Source organism: Rutidosis leptorrhynchoides, chromosome 3, assembly GCF_046630445.1.
Source record: "Rutidosis leptorrhynchoides isolate AG116_Rl617_1_P2 chromosome 3, CSIRO_AGI_Rlap_v1, whole genome shotgun sequence".
NCBI classification, from domain to species: Eukaryota; Viridiplantae; Streptophyta; class Magnoliopsida; order Asterales; family Asteraceae; genus Rutidosis; species Rutidosis leptorrhynchoides.
In genome coordinates this window covers 376670740-376685447 of record NC_092335.1, presented here as the reverse complement: position 1 = coordinate 376685447, position 14708 = coordinate 376670740, and the positions used below count along the sequence as shown (strand labels likewise).

At 33.1% G+C, this 14708-nt stretch overlaps 1 non-coding gene across 1 annotated transcript; it reads right to left on the bottom strand.

Annotated features, from left to right (window-relative positions):
- Nucleotides 1-2995: 2995 nt before the first annotated feature.
- On the bottom strand, nt 2996-3102 carry LOC139903308 (small nucleolar RNA R71). The gene has a single exon (XR_011778137.1). It is a non-coding gene; the product is annotated as a small nucleolar RNA R71 (small nucleolar RNA).
- Nucleotides 3103-14708: the final 11606 nt, after the last annotated feature.

The following is a 14708-nucleotide window of genomic DNA, read 5'->3' as shown; positions in this document are numbered from 1 at the left end:
CGTTAATTTAATATAGAGATTTACAATTTGAGGTATCTATAAATAACCATATACACTCGATCGGACACGATGGGCGGAATATTTATAAATACTAATAATCGTTCATTTAACCGGACACGGGAATGGATTAATAGTCAATGGACTCATTAAAACAGGGGTGAATTATGTACAAGGACACTTGGCGTAATTGTTAACAAAGTATTAAAACCTTGGGTTACACGCAGTCGATATCCTGGTGTAATTATTAAACAAAGTATTAAGACCTTGTTACAGTTTAAGTCCCCAATTAGTTAGAATATTTGACTTCGGGTATAAGGATAATTTGACGAGGACACTCGCACTTTATATTTATGACTGATGGATTGTTATAGACAAAAACCAGATGGACATATCAAATAATCCAGGACAAAGGACAATTAACCTATGGTAATAAATTAAAATCAACACGTCAAACATCATGATTACGGAAGTTTAAATAAGCATAATTCTTTTATTTTATATCTTATCGCATTTTTAATTATCGTACTTTTTAATTATCGCACTTTTAATTTATTGTCATTTTATTTATCGCACTTTAATTTACCGCACTTTAATTATCGTTATTTATTTTACGCTTTAAATTAAGCTATATTTATTTTTTAATATTTTACATTAGGTTTTAACTGCGACTAAAGTTTTAAAATCGACAAACCGGTCATTAAACGGTAAAACCCCCCTTTTTATAATAATAATACTACTTATATATATATATATATATATACAACTATAGTTTAAAAATATAGCGTTAAACTTGGCTAGCTCCCTGCGGAACGAACCGGACTTACTAAAAACTACACTACTGTACGATTAGGTACACTGCCTATAGTGTTGTAGCAAGGTTTAGGTATATCCACTCTATAAATAAATAAATAACTTGTGTAAAATTGTATCGTATTTAATAGTATTTCGCAATAAAAATATAACTATTTCGTATACTACCCTGCACACATCAAGTATTTTTGGCGCCGCTGCCGGGGAACACTAAAACGCCGAAGCGAAACGCCATATATATATATATAAAAAAAATTTTATTAAGTTTTAATCTATTTTTGTAAATATATAAGTTTTAAATATTAAAAACAAAAATATAAAAACATAAAAAAAAAAAAGAAAATCTATATCTATATTTTTAAGTTTATTAAAAAGTTTATATTTTTTATTGTGAAAAGTTATAAAAAAAACTAATAAGTAATGTTTAATATAAGTTTTATTTAAATTACATTTTATATAAAAAAATTAAAAATATATTAAAATCTGAACGTGCGTAATTTGGGCCTGCATCTCACTTGAACCTGCATCCTCCGCACTCGCGGTACTTTTGGACAGCTAGTATCCGCACTCGCGGAGCTGTCTGACAGCTGCAACCTCAGAGTGCATTAATTACGTTTTAGGGTTTTAATTTAATTATTATTATTATTAATTAACCTAATTAGGGTTTATGTTTAATATTAATTAGTTTTAGTTTAATTAAATTTGTATTTTTAAGTATTAATTAGTTTTATTACTTATAAAATTAATACTTTTATAAAATAATAATATAAAAATAATATTTTTTATAAAAATTGTATTTTTATAACTTTAAGTTTTATTTTTATATTTTGTATCTTTTTATTCGTAATTGTATAGTTATCGTTCGTAACTAGTTTTAAGATATAGTTTTTGCCGTAGCCATTTTATATTTTTAGATTTCTAGGCTTTGCCGTAAAATCCCTTAAGTGCTTTTTCTTTAGACTAAGATTTAGGTGCTTTAGAATTTTACGACGTCGCTTATTGCCTTAATATTTTATAGATTTTAGTGACTTTTAAGTTATTGCCGTTTTGAATATAGAATTCCTTTTAAGCTTTAATACCTTTAGACGTAAGTTTTAATTTTTAGTATTTAGTACCTTTTAAGTTTCGACGCGCTACTCTCTTATTATTATTTTTCGATCTTTGTTTTTCGACGCTTATTTTTCGACCTTTTATTTTCCGACGCACTCTTTTTCCTTCTTATTTCTCGACGCTCTAGTTTTTAGGACATAGAATTTTCTATTTCTTCTCTAAAATTTCTTTAAACTTCGACGAAAAATTATTTTAAGGGGTTAAATTGATAGACATCCAAAATTTTCTGGTTCGTAGTAATAGTTGGATTTGTTAGTGGCGAGTTGTGGGCTTCCGATTTAAAGGGTCCTGGCTACCTGCTGCATCTATTAGCTATTCGAAATGTGGGCAAAATCAGAAAAGTCTATTAATTTGATAACTTATATAATTTTTATCTTTTATAACTAATAGGATATTCAGTGAATACACCGAGCAAAATGTTCACCACCTTTCATACGTTCACCACCTGTAACTCGATCAAGACATCTAGCCAATATTATCGCCGTTGATTTTTCTTTAGAATTGTCATCTAGTCGACCAAGTACTCCAATTCAAATTTCCGATAATCCATTTTTTTGAACCCGACTTCAAAATTGAAAACCCGGAGGATATTCAAGGACAATTCCAAGATCTTGAACCACTAATCATTCCTCCTGAACCACAAACCGTTAAATCAGAATCCTCTAGTGATTCGTATTCAAAAAATTCAATTATGGAAGTAACGGAACCTCTAAGTATGGAAGACCGAATGAGAGACACACGCACGGGCCAAGGACACGCCATTATTAAACCAGACATTAATGAACCAGATTATGAAATCAAAGGACAAATCCTACACATGGTAACTAATCAATGCCAATATATTGGTACGCCAAAAGAAGATCCAAACGAACATCTTCAAACCTTTAATAAGATCTGTACTCTATTCAAAATCAAAGAAGTTGAGGATGAACAAATATATCTCATGTTATTTTCCTGGACTTTAAAGGGAGAAGCCAAAGATTGGTTAGAATCGTTACCTGAAGGGGCGATTGACACATGGGATGTCTTAGTTGAAAATTTTCTTAAACAATTCTTTCCGGCATCTAAAGCCATGAGACTTCAAGGAGAAATTGTTACGTTCACGCAAAAGCCAAATGAAACTCTATATGAGGCATGGACAAGATTCGGAAAATTTTTGAGAGGATGTCCTCAACATGGTTTAGACACTTATCAAATAGTACAAATATTCTACCAAGGATGCGACATTACTACACGAAAAGACATCGACATTGCAGCTGGTGGTTCCATTATGAAGAAAACCGCAACCGAAGCTCACAAAATTATTGATAACACAACCTCCCACTCGCATGAATGGCACCAGGAAAAAGATATCTTTCGATCATCTAAAGCGGCTAGAGCTGATTCTAGCCATGACTTTGATTCCGTTTCCGCAAAAATAGATGCTTTCGAGAGACGAATGGAAAAGATGACTAAAGATATTCACGCAATACGAATCAGTTGTGAGCAATGCGGTGGAACACACTTAACGAAAGATTGTCACATTGAACAAACGATGGAACAACGAGAGAATGTTTCCTACATGAACCAAAGGCTGGAAAATAATTATCAACCGCCAAAGCCAAACTTCAATCGAAATCAAAACATTCTTTACAATCCAAATGGACCCAACAACAACTCGTACAACCAACAAGGTCTGAATAACCAACCAACTCAAAACAACACTTTCAATCAACAAAGACCTGACTTGTATAAACCACCACAACAAACCGAAGAGAAAAAGTCAAATCTGGAAGAAATGATGGCAAAGCTAATGGAATCTCAAACACAATTTATTACATCTCAAACCCAAACAAATGAGAGGTTTGATCAGTCATTAAGAACTCAACAAACTTCCATTTTGAATCTAGAAAAACACGTAAGTACTCTTGCTAGCATGATGAGTGAGAGGGAACAAGGAAAGCTACTGAGTAAAACTGAAGTAAATCCTCGGAATGATAATGTTAATATGGTTTCAACAAATTCTGAAAAACCAGCACCAAAAGATGGGAAGGTTTTAGATGTGAGTAACAATGAAGAAGTTACAACACCACCATCACCACCACCCGAGTACGTAAAGCCAGTGGTGGCACCCTACAGAATACCTATCCCGTTTCCAAGAAAAGGAGTAGAGTATGAGCAAGTAATAGGTAATAAAGTTTGTGATACCTCTGGAAAGAAGAAGAAGAATAAGAAAGTGCAAGAAACAAAAACCATAGAAGTAAACCCGGTGAAGACAGTTCCACCAAAACTTCCACCGAGGTTGGGTGATCCGGGTGAATTTATTGTTCCTTGTCTACTTAGTGATTGTGTCATGTATGATGCACTAGCAGATTTAGGTGCGAGTGTGAGTGTTATGCCTCTTTCATTATATAAGAGATTAGGAGTAGGTGAGTTAAGTCTAATGAAAATGAATGTTCGACTCTTTGATCAAACCATTAGGCACCCAGTTGGAATTGCTGACAACCTACCTGTTCAAGTGGGTAATTTAACCTTTTTAGTCGAATTTATTGTCATTGACATAGAAGAGGACCCAAACATTCCTCTAATTTTAGGTCGACCATTCTTAGCGTCCACCGGGGTGTTATTTGATGTAAGAGAGGGTAGAATGACACTTAGTAATGATGAAAAATCGATCACCTTTGTGAGTCGAAAGTCTAAATCTCCACCAACCAAAACCGTTGAACCGATAAAAACGATCGATAAGAAGCATATTGTTTTACCAACTCCAACGGTAGTGCTTAACAATAATAAAACGCCTAAGTATGGGGAAAATGAAGTAACACCTAAAGATGACTTGATAATAAAAAACCTCGTTGTTGATACAAAATTAAATGACTCCATTATTAACAGTTTAATGAAGAAACTTATTAAACGGATTCGCGATGCTAGAACCAAGGGGAACTTTAAGTTATGTAACATGTTAGTATCCAATCTATCACCTAAAGAAAAGGCGAAACTAGTAGAATTTGTGGATATTACACAAGAATTCGACCAATGGCTTAAAGCAAAAGTCACAGATATGCAAGTTGATTATGGTCCAAGAGAAATTGATGATGAAGTTAATCAAAATTTCGACACCACAACTACCTAAGTGTGGGGTGATTCAAATGTTCTAAAAAGAAAACGCTGTATAGAGTTAGTTGTTCTGTTCTCGTGTAGTTCCGAGAATGGAATCCGATTGGTCTTTTCCGCTAGCAGACACTAAAGAACTAGTTTTCTCCCCCCATTCTAAATTTTTGTTTTATAGGTTTTATATGAAATTATTATGCTTTCTAAATTTAAGTTTTGTGTGAATTTAAAAACAAAATTTACTTTATTTCATTAAGTTTAAAAAATGATTTCTAAAATTCATCGTAAGTTGAAGACTAGGTCATGGAACCGAAATTGCTTTACCCGAGTGCGGGGCTAAAAATTTTGTTATCATTATTTTTAATTTTATTGATCTAAAGTATATCAAAAAAATTAAAAAAAAAAAAACCCAAAAATCTTTGCTTTTAAAACAATCACTTTAAAAATGACAAATTTTAAATTTTGTCGAGGGACGAACTAGGTAAACATACCGAAACTACCTAAAGTAAAAGGAAGCAAAATTTTAAAAAATTATTCATTTAAATAGTTTTAATAAATAAAGATTTTATAAAAAAATAATAAAAATATTATGTATGTTTGTAGTTTATCTTATGTACAAAACAGGGTAAAACATCGCATTTTCAAAGACTGAAATTAAGTTCAGCAAAAGCTACTAATTTTAACGAGAAGACATAAAATATCAAATGTGATATAAAACAATATCTTTGCAAACTCGGTATTTTTAATCACTTTTTTACACTAATCACCCTCATGAATTTATAATTATAGTCTGATTTCATGCAAATGAGGGCATTGCATGATCTCAAGTCTGGGAAAGGGTTATAAATTCTCTCGGGTTTACACTTAGTTTAATTGCCAAATTTTGTGAAAATTTTTCAACTAAATGAATTCAAAATCATGTTTATACATATTCATGAACGATAAAACTAGGTGATAATACCGATATTATTGTTACCTCGGAGAGAACATAAATGGAGAAACAACCCAAAACGTTAGAATTCATTTAAAATGGAATAAAGGAGAATAAAAAGGCAAAGAAAAGAATAAATAAAAGCTAAGTGTGGGAAGAATGCACCAAGTTCTTTAAAACATATATCACATATTTTGTACAAGATTATTGCAGGTACTTTTGTTTTGAACGATAATTCAGTTTTACCCGATTTACTGTAATATATTTAAAAGAAAGATGGATCTACACGATGAATCAATTCCATCATTAAAAGGAAGTAAAATCTTCCGAAAAAAGACACGCGCTTCTTGATTTAGGTCAGGAAGTTGTCGTCCAGACCAGCTGTAGGTTGACGAAAAATCTAGAAAAGTCATCTCTAAAATCAGCAGGAAATCCACGGACCTCAGCATCAAACAGGGTCACCAAGTGGTCAGACTTATCCTAACCATGAGAGGATCTGTCTCGTAAAATGGAGAGGGCGCCGTGTAAATTATCTTGATAAGACTAATGAATCAGACCCCCAGAAAGGATAATTTCCTTAAAGATTAAAAATTAACTTTTATGCCTGATATTACTCAATCCTTGAGATTGACCTTAAAGATTGAGAATTACAAACTCATGGAATTCAATGATATCTAAACTCGAGCTTGAACGAGAAAATATTTTGATCAAATTACAAACTGATTTGTTTTCTGAAAACCCTATTTTTAATGCGTTCATTACCATTGAATGTAAAATCCTAGGAATTCACCTGGAATTCATTAGGTCACCTGAACCAAATCGGGTGTCAATCGTAAGAACGGTGGTTGCATAGCATGGTCGAAGACAGGACCTTGTGCCAGACCGAAAAACTATAGGGTGATCTTTACTATTGCTCCTACAAAGGATAGTAATTGCATCCGACACGATATAGACCAGAATTATCAGCATGTCACGGGACATTGCCTTAACAGTTACTTGTTCAACGCTTTCCTTTACAACCAGACGGTAGTTTACCGAAAGGTAATATACGGAGCAAGTAAACTGGATGTGTTGCTTTCCCAATACAAGGTTAGCAAGTGGGTGACACAAAACCATAAGTTTTGAGCTAAAATTTTCAAATCTGAAACCCACAAAACCCACAAAAACAATTTGCAAACACCGGTGAAGGGTTATTCCGGAAAACTTATCTAAGGTAAAAGCTAGATTGAATTTTCAAAAGATCAAATGTTTTCATAAAGATCCAATTTCCTTAAAGGATCTAAATTTTATAAGTCATGTGGACTGTAAACCACATCGTTACTATCATTGTTTATACCGCCGTATTAAAATCACTGTTGTACAAAGTGTGAGAATAAAAAAAAGTGATTCGAGTGAAGTGTGATTTAATTTCAAGTTCTATATTGCTTGAGGACAAGCAAAGCTCAAGTGTGGGAATATTTGATAATGCTAAAAATGAACATATATTTCATAGCATTATCCCTCAAGAAAGACAAGCTTTTAGTTGCAATTGTTCTATTTACAAGTGATATTCGTTTAAATAATAAAAGGTGAAGACAAAAGACAAATTCGACGAATTGAAGATGCAAATGACCAAAAAGCTAAAAAGTACAAAGTACAATCCAAGTGGTTCAAATTATTGATGAGAAACGTCTAAAAATTACAAGAGTACAAGCCGTGAAACATAAAGTACAAGATATTAAATCGTACGAAAAGGCGTTCGAAAATCCGGAACCGAGACATGAACCAACTTTTAGCGCGCGACGCAACGGACCAAAAATTACAAGTCAACTATGCACAAGAATATAATATAATATATAATTAATTATATATATTATTATATATTATAATTATACGCAACCCACGTTTTGGATTTAATCTATGAGCTGGAATCCAGACCTCCGCACTCGCGGAGCTGTGAAGCACAAAAGCTCCACACTTGCGGAGCTGTACAGTGAAACGTGGGCCTATAAAAGGCCGCGCATTCTGATCGATTTCAACATCTTTTTCTTTTCCTTTCTCATATCATATACGATATATATATATATATATATATATATATATATATATATATATATTATATTTTATAATTTTAATTTTAATTTAAGTTTAATAATAAGGTTATAGTGGCAAATGTTTTAAGTTTGTAAGTCAAAATTCTGGCCGTGTAACGCTATGCGATTAATACTCATTGTAAGTTATGTTCAACCTTTTTAAATTAATGTCTCATAGCTAAGTTATTATTATGCTTAATTAAATCGAAGTAATCATGATGTTGGACTAAATATTAAAGACGGGGTTATTGGGCTTTGTACCATAATTGGGTTTTGGACAAAAGATCGACACTTGTGGAAATTAGACTATGGACTATTAATGGGCTTTATATTTGTTTAACTGAATGATAGTTCGTTAATTTAATATAGAGATTTACAATTTGAGGTATCTATAAATAACCATATACACTCGATCGGACACGATGGGCGGGATATTTATAAATACTAATAATCGTTCATTTAACCGGACACGGGAATGGATTAATAGTCAATGGACTCATTAAAACAGGGGTGAATTATGTACAAGGACACTTGGCGTAATTGTTAACAAAGTATTAAAACCTTGGGTTACACGCAGTCGATATCCTGGTGTAATTATTAAACAAAGTATTAAGACCTTGTTACAGCTTAAGTCCCCAATTAGTTGGAATATTTGACTTTGGGTATAAGGATAATTTGATGAGGACACTCACACTTTATATTTATGACTGATGGACTGTTATGGACAAAAACCAGATGGACATATCAAATAATCCAGGACAAAGGACAATTAACCCATGGTAATAAATTAAAATTAACACGTCAAACATCATGATTACGGAAGTTTAAATAAGCATAATTCTTTTTTTTTATATCTTATCGCATTTTTAATTATCGTACTTTTTAATTATCGCACTTTTAATTTATTGTCATTTTATTTATCACACTTTAATTTATCGCACTTTAATTATCGTTATTTATTTTACGCTTTAAATTAAGCTATATTTATTTTTTAATATTTTTCATTAGGTTTTAACTGCGACTAAAGTTTTAAAATCGACAAACCGGTCATTAAACTGTAAAACCCCCTTTTTATAATAATAATACTACTTATATATATATATATATATATATATATATATATATATATATATATATATATATATATATATATATATATAAACTATAGTTTAAAAATATAGCGTTAAACTTGGCTAGCTCCCTGCAGAACGAACCGGACTTACTAAAAACTACACTACAGTACGATTAGGCAAACTGCCTATAGTGTTGTAGCAAGGTTTAGGTATATCCACTCTATAAATAAATAAATAACTTGTGTAAAATTGTATCGTATTTAATAGTATTTCGCAATAAAAATATAATTATTTCGTATACTACCCTGCATACATCACATCAGTACACAACCAAAACCACTTTTTGAAGCATCGCAATAAACGACGAAATCGTCACTGCCTTCAGGAAGTGATAAGATAGGTGCGGTGGCTAACTTCTTTTTTAAAGTTTGAAATGATGATTCCTGTTCGGGTTCCCAAATCAATTTCTTCCCTTTGTGAGTCAAAGGACGCGCAATCAGAGAAAAACCTTCAATAAATCTTCGGTAGTAACTGGCGAGGCCTAAAAATTGGCAGATATGAGTCGAAGTAGTGGGGGTTTCCCACTTGATGATAGCTTCGATCTTTGCGGGATCAACTTTGATACCTTGATCGCTCACAACGTGACCCAGAAATTGGACTTCCTTCAACCAAAACTCACACTTGGAGAATTTGGCATAAAGTTGCTCTTGTCTCAAGATTTCCAACACTAGACGAAGATGTTGTTCATGTTCTTCTTCGCTTTTGGAGTAGATGAGGATATCATCTATGAAGACGATAACGAACTTATCCAGGTATGGCTTGCATACACGATTCATGAGATCCATAAATACGGCAGGTGCGTTGGTTAAACCGAATGGCATCACGAGAAACTCATAATGACCATAACGGGTTTTGAATGCAGTTTTCATCACATCACTCTCCTTCACCCTCAACTGGTGATAACCGGATCGTAAATCAATCTTAGAGTAAATGCTTGATCCTTGCAGCTAATTGAAAAGATCGTCAATTAAGGGAAGAGGATACCGATTCTTGATCGTCAGTTTGTTGAGTTCACGATAGTTGATACACATGCGGAAGGATCCGTCCTTCTTTTTCACAAACAAAATAGGTGCGCCCTAAGGCGAGAAACTTGGTTGGATAAATCCACGGTCTAGCAGTTCTTGTAATTGGCTCTGCAACTCTTGCATTTCGGAAGGTGCGAGTCGATAAGGTGCGCGAGCTACAGGTGCAGCTCCTGACACTAAATCGATCTGAAACTCCACAGCTCTCGGTGGTGGTAATCCAGGCAATTCTTCTAGAAAGACATCGAAAAATTCGTTCACAATTCGTACGTCATCCACACTCTTCACCTCGGTTTCTAACATTTTCACATGTGCTAAAACAGTAAGACATCCTTTCTTTATGATCTTTTGTGCTTTCATGCAACTAATGAGGTTCAGTTTCGAGCTACATCTCTCTCCGTAAATAATCAGTGGCTCACCGTCTCCGTACGGTATACGAAGAGCTTTATCTCCACATATAATGTCGGCCCTTATCTTGGTCAACCAGTCCATACCGACAATAACGTCAAAGCTTCCCAATTTAATGGGTATCAAGTCAATCTCGAAATCCACATCAGCTATGTTGATAATAGCTCCCTAGCTAATTTGGTCAACTTTCTCAAGTTTTCCATTGGCTACCTCTACAAGCATACTCTCCTTTAAAGGAACTAACGACCAATTTATCTTAGAGCAAAAGTGTCTACATACATAACTTCTATCGGTACTAGTATCAAACAGAACAGAAGCTAATAGATTGTTGATAGTGAATATACCTGTGACCAAGTCGGGGTTCTCACGGGCATCCCTTGCGTTTACATTGAAAGCTCTTCCACGCGGTGGTCCGCCGTCCTTTCGCTTATTGGGACACTCGTTTCTGAAGTGGCCCGTCTATCCACATTCATAGCACTTTCTCGGTCCAGTAGGGTTCGGCTTCCCAGTCATGGTGGTGATCTTGCAGTCTTTGCCAATATGCCCAGTCCTTTTACATTTTTCACAGACCACGTTGCAGTACCCGGTGTGATGCTTGTAGCATCTCTTGCTGAAAGGACCCGTTCATATACATTATAAACAATTCATAATAGTTGATTACATCGCGAGGTATTTGACCTCTATATGATACGTTTTACAAACATTGCATTCGTTTTTAAAAGACAAACTTTCTTTACATCTAAAATCGACGGCATGCATACCATTTCATATTACATCCAACTATAATTGACTTAATATTAATCTTGATGAACTCAACGACTCGAATGCAACGTCTTTCAAAGTATGTCATGAATAACTCCAAGTAATATCCTTAAAATGAGCTAATGCACAGCGGAAGATTTCTTTAATACCTGAGAATAAACATGCTTTAAAGTGTCAACTAAAAGGTTGGTGAGTTCATTAGTTTATCATAATCAACCATTTCCGTAATAGTAATAGACCACAAGATTTCATATACATAAACGTTTTAATAAAAATATTCTAAGTGGTTGAGCACTTGGTAACCATACTTAACATTTAATCAACGTCGCATATTCCCTTTATTATGAAATCTCACTACACTGTACCAAGTGTAGTCACTGAAACGAAGTACTGTGCAACCGTTGAATACTGGTCGTCTAGTCCGGTTGGGGTTGTCAGGCCCGATAGATCTATCAACAGGATTTGCTTTTACAATACCGCATGTAAATGGTAGTTACCAAGCTATTAGGGAAAAATATGCAAAGTGGTACAACTCAACATGAAATATGTTTTTAGTACTTGTGTCCATTTCGTAAAACAGTTATAAAACAGTGCATGTATTCTCAGCCCAAAAATATATATAAAAAGGGAGTAATGAAACTCACAATACTGTATTTCGTAGCAATTATGTATATGACGGCACTGAACAAGTGCAGGGTTTGTCTCGGATTCACGAACCTATATTAAGTATATATATTTATATGTTGGTCAATATCTGTCTAACAATTTAGGTCAAGTCGTAGTGTATCACAATCCTAATGCTCGAGATCGACATGCAAAAGTCAACAAAAGTCAACTTGACCCAAAATAACTTCCAAAATCTATACATGTTTATTATATAACTTATATATAGTCGTTTTATATATTTAAATATATTTATCAGATCTTATTATACTAAATAATACAAGTCATTTATTAATAAATAAAAATTTATATTTAAATTCATATATGATAAAAATATACTTTTATATATATCTCAAGTTATAAAATTAATAAAATTCACTTAATATCATAAAAATATAGTGGTATGTATTATTAATGTAATTATATTACGTGTGGTAAAAATATCTTTGTACGCATATTTATTTGATAAAATAATATTGATAATAATAATAATGATAGTTTCAATAAAAATATTAGTTTTTAGTAATAAAGATAATTTTAGTAATAACATCAACTGATAACAATTATAATAATCATTTTAATAATAATATTAAAATTACTAATAATTCAGTTGACCATATCTTGTAATCCGTTCATCGAACCCACACGATTTTTAAATGAAAAGTTATTAATTTTTCTTTAGCTTTTCAACGACATGCATATCATATACCTTATCTCAGTAGCATATGTATCAAATTCGTGATTTATCATAAACTATTTAACGACGAAACTAAGCATACAAACATGCATAATCATATATACTCGAACACTAGTCAGGGATACACTATTAATATATAAAAGATAAGATATGAATGCTCATGTATCAATATTGTGATTCAATATTGCAGGAAAGTACGTAGACGCAACGAAAATGATAAACATTAGGTTGACCTCACGAGCAATACCCTCGAACAATACCTATAACCTCCATAGCTATAACCCATAATTTCCTTAGCTCTATCCCGTTTGAAAACTTATTTTGAAATCGTCTGAATATAACTCCGTCGTAGTATTTTATGTATACTAATAATATCTTGAAATAATACTAAGTAAATATATATATGTAACTCGATTGAGAGAGTTTAGAGAAATATATTTTCAAGTTTCTATAAAATAATGAAACCTATTGAATTCTATTTATAATAGATTTTTGAATTATTAAAGTGAATTATTAAAGTATGAATTATTAAAGTGAATTATTAAAGTATGAATTATTAAAGTGAATTATTAAAGTATGAATTATTAAAGTGAATTATTAAAGTGAATTATTAAAGTTAAAGTAAAGTAAAAGTAAAGTAAAGTTAAAGTTAAAGTATAGTAAAAGTATAAAACTATGTACGTATAATACGCGTATAAATATATTTAATATTAATTTAAATCGTTATATCATAAAACATTTTAGAAAAGTAGAATTATATATATTCATAATAGGTTTCAAGTTTTTAAATTACAGTCTGTTGGTGAAGCATGGGATAAAGTCCAAAGGTTTAATAAACGTATGAAATCATCTTAATGAAAAATGTCGAGTTACTTAACTTGTCGATATCCAACATCTAAGTTATTTACACTCCACGTTCTTACTTATAGATCACTTTACCATTTTTCAAATATTGTCAAAAATAATAGATTTCTTAAATCACAGTGGACCTCATAACATTGGCCCGTAATCATATCATAATGTATCTGATAATTCAATCATTTGATATTATCTCTTAATTCTGTCGATAAATATATCGAAACAAATACGTTCATGTAAAGTATCATATATCTAATACTTTGTTAATATTTTCAGTTAATATTATATATTATATATACATATCTATATACACATAATTGTTCGTGAATCGTCGAACACGGTCAAAGGGTAATTGATTACATGAATGTAGTTCCAAACTTTTTGAGATTCAACATTACAAATTCTGCTTATCGTGTCGGAAACATATAAAGGTTAGGTTTAAATTTGGTCGAAAATTTTCGGGTCGTTACACTTACACTGTGGCAGACTACCCTTGTAGTTAGAGTTCGAGCTAGGGTTCGGATTGGGGTTGTTTCCCTTGAAACCTTCATGTCGCTTAGCCGGGTTTTGATCATAGACTCTCCCCTTGTTGTTGTCCCACTTACGCTTCTCACTACTACCCGATTCGGATTTAGCCTTTTCCGGTTCATCACTGATAATCTGGTTCATTAAGGTGTGCGCCATGCGCATTGCTTCCGGGACATCAGCTGGCTTAGAAGAGGTGACATTTCCCTTAATGGACTTAGGAAGTCCCCACAAGTACCTTTCCATCCGCTTAAACTTCGGGGTAACCATCGTTGGACACATTAGAGCTAATTCCAGATACCTACGGTTGTAACCATCGAGATCGTTTCCTACCACTTTCAGTCCCCAAAACTCAGTTTTCATCTTCTGTATCTCCGTCCGAGGGCAATATTCCTCAATCATGGCCCCTTTGTATTCCTCCCATGGGGTAGCATACGCCTCATCAATACCCTTTGCTTGAGCCAGTGTGTCCCACCAGGTTAGTGCACCGTCTGACAGCGTACAAGAGGCATACTTGGTTTTGTTCATCTCTGAGCAGTTGCTTACACGGAACATCGATTCTAATTTCTCAAACCACCTAGTGAGACCAACTGGTCCCTCAGTGCCACTAAAGTTGTGGGGCTTGCA